This window comes from Etheostoma cragini, chromosome 10, assembly GCF_013103735.1.
Source record: "Etheostoma cragini isolate CJK2018 chromosome 10, CSU_Ecrag_1.0, whole genome shotgun sequence".
In the NCBI taxonomy this organism is placed as follows: domain Eukaryota; kingdom Metazoa; phylum Chordata; class Actinopteri; order Perciformes; family Percidae; genus Etheostoma; species Etheostoma cragini.
Window position 1 is genome coordinate 7,267,751 of NC_048416.1, and position 3,450 is coordinate 7,271,200.

Below are 3,450 nucleotides of genomic sequence, written 5' to 3' on the forward strand. Positions count from 1 at the left end.
ACAGTACCCCAACCCCATCCGTCAGACACCCAGGCTCTACCAAGAGTGAACAGGACCATTTCACGAATTTTCACTGGGCTGCTCTGGGGGACACAACAACAGGGAAATGAAACCCCACATGCGGGACGGTGACAACCACTCGCGCTGGGACCTGATCTGCGGTCTCTGGGGGACGCAACAATGGGATGGACCGATGGTGACACGTTCCCTGGTCTCCAGGGTGAAAGTCCTGTGTAGTTTGACCCATCCACCACCCCGACCAACCTCCTTCCGCAGATTTTGGCTTTTCAATAGTACTTGCTACCATCATTGTTCTGTGATCACAAAAGAGGCTTCCCATTGAAATACATTACTTCAAAATTTGTAACTTTTCATTTCACAAATTGCCATGAGACTGGACTGTATATGTATACAGTACATACAAAGGCACCTAGAGCCACACACACACACACAGTTCTGTTTAACTAGCAGTGTAGCCACTAATCTAACCATTCCAAGGCCTGTCTGATGCAACTCATTCTTAGCTGTAGGATGAAAACACACACACACACACACACTAAATCCTTCCCTAAGTCTGTACACGATGCAAGGAATACATTAATACTGAAATTACTCATTTCAAAAAAAAAATCTATAACACACATATCTTGGTCAAATATGACTTTAAAGGGATTTTATGTATTGTACCACTGTGACAAGTGGTAGTAGCAGTGACCAAGCAACCATTTCACTAGCCACTATTTGGTGGGAAATTACATTTTATATGATTAAAATTGACTGTGATGTGTGAAGCAGAGCACACAGAGCAAAAGTTGTCCTGCTGCACACTCTGTACTTATTTTACAAACCTTTTTTCAAAATGTTTTTCTGTCACAAATGCAACCGTTGCCCCGGCTGCATCTGCCACGTAGATTATACACCGTGGCTTGCTGGTCGGGTGTGCAGGATTTGGTGATCGCCAGGGCAACTGGGCCACCATCCTCTGGCCGTGGGCTGTGCCCTGGATCACAGCTACTTTCCTGTGTCAGGCAAGGGACACAGTAGCCTACTAGAGCAACCAGTGACAATAATATGTTTATCAGTCCTCAATTCCAATGAAGTTGGGATGTTGTGTAAAACATGAATAAAAACAGAATACAGTGATTTGCAAATTCTGTATTCAGTTGATTACTCTACAAAAACAATATATTAAATGTCCAAACTGACTCAATGTTTTTGCAAATATTCACTCATTTTTAATTTGATGCCTGCAAAACGTTCCAAAAATGCTGGGACAGAGGACAGAAAACTGGGAAAGTGTAGAAATGCTCAAAAAACACATGTGTGTAACATTCCACCAGTAAACAGGTTAACTAGAAACAGGTGGTGTCATGATTAAATATAAAAAGAGCAGCCCCAAAAGTTCACAGGCAAGGATGGGGTGAGGTTCACCGCTGCATATGCACATAGTCTAACAGTTTAAGAACAACGGTTTTTAACGGACAATTATAAGGAATTTAGGGATTTGCAGTCCATAATATCATCAAAAGATTCTGAGATTCTGGAAAAAATCTTTGCATGTAAACGGCAAGGCCAAAAACAAACATACAAATTCCCGTGAGCTTTGATCGCTCAGGCGGCACAGCATTTAAAACAGACATCATTATGTGAACTTCAGAAAACCATTTTCTGTTAACACAGTTTGTCCCTAGGTTTACAAGTGCAAGTTAAAACTACCATGCCAGGCAAAAGCCATATATCAACAACACCCAGAAACACCGCCAGCTTCTCTGGGTTTGAGGTGGACTGACGCAGAGTGGAAAATGTGCTGTGGTCTTACAAGTCCACACTTTAGATTGCTTTTGGAAACCATTGACGTCATGTCCTCCGGACCAAAAAGAGGGAAAGGACCTGCAGATTGTTATCTGCGCAAAGTTTAAAATCCAGCTTCTGTGATGGTATGGGGGGCTGTTTTCACATCTGTAACACAATGCTGAAAGGTACATACAGGTTTTGGAGCATAACATTTGCTGCCATCCAAGCAACGTCTTTTTCATGCGAATTTTAGCAAGACAATGCCAAACCACATTCTGGGAGGAAGTTCAATTTCACAGGTAAGAGGCAGGTAAGAAAGGAGTGAAGTTAGAAGTGGGGAGATTGAAATGGAGGGAGGTTGGGGGATGAGATGAAGGAGGTTAGGAGGGAGGGGTGGGGGAGGGAGGTTAAAATGGAGGGAGGGTGGTTAAGAGGGAGAGAGTGACGGTTTTGTACCTCTTGATAAAGCCTACATCCACCAGTGTGATGCTGATTTCATGTCACACCGTAGGACAGTGCTGTCACACCAGTGGACGTTTTCAAGATCAAGGCCAGTTTGCGGCCTAGCTATATGAGAGACAGTCTTCAAACTTGACTAACAGTGTTAAGGTTTACATTATTTTCAATTGTAAATCAATATAAATTGCTGAAAATTTTCAGATCAATACTTAAATTACGTCACACTAAAGGACTAATGGTTACCATTTCCAACAGTGCACGGAAATAGCAATATTGTGAAAATATTTCAGAAAAAACTCACCTTGTGTGCAGTCCATGTGCTCCAGTGAGGTCTACTGTATTTCCTGGATGAAGAAGGGCCCCTCTCAGTAATAGGGTGCCCAAATTAATGCCTGATTTATACATGAAGAATGGCGTCACACCAGGTGGACACCAGTTTTGCGGACAAAATGTAATTTCTCATAATTATTGTAAATGGGGACCTTAAAACGTATAACCTTTAGCTTCATTAAGTTAACACTACTATAACATCTATTCAAGTATTCTAATGGATTTAGACTGATTTTTCATTTTATTACATTAGTTTTAAGATAAGCAACGCCACCCCGGACAGTCACACCACAGGACAAATGTCATGCTTAAAATGAAATATTTACACATTTGAATTATAATGTGCATTAATTACAAATGTATTACTTCTAGAAGATTACATTGTATATAAAAACGTATATTTTAATGAAATATTATAATTTTTTATTTCTATATGTCACCATGGACACAAAAATGGAGCGTCACGTCAACCACCCAAATGCGTAAAATAACGTTAGCTTGGTCGCTAACAACAAAACGTTTATGCAGATTGTAACGTTAATGTTAGCTTCCCAGGCTTCCCTACGTAAACGTTAATGTGTTTATTTTTATATATTCAATTCAATTCAATTCAATTTTATTTATAGTATCTAATCACAACAAGAGTTATCTCAAGACACTTTACAGATAGAGCAGGTCTAGACCACACTCCAGAATCCACAAGGACCCAACAGTTCCAGTAGTTTCCCCCAGAGCAAGCAACAGTGCGACAGTGGCGAGGAAAAACTTCCTTTTAGGCAGAAACCTCGTTCAGACCCAGGCTCTTGGGAGGCGGTGTCTGACGACCGGTTGGGATTAGAATGAAGAGTTTGTTTGTAGTAGTTCTTT

At 41.0% G+C, this 3,450-nt stretch overlaps 1 long non-coding RNA gene across 1 annotated transcript in view; it reads right to left on the minus strand.

Moving 5' to 3' along the window:
* Positions 1-218: 218 nt before the first annotated feature.
* Positions 219-3,450, minus strand: part of LOC117951412 — a 9,015-nt gene continuing 5,783 nt past the window's right edge. Inside the window, exons 2-3 of the long non-coding RNA XR_004658177.1 lie at positions 2,551-2,554; positions 219-367 (exon numbers count right to left, since the gene is read on the minus strand). This is a non-coding gene — a long non-coding RNA (uncharacterized LOC117951412). The remainder of the gene's footprint in view (positions 368-2,550; positions 2,555-3,450) is intronic.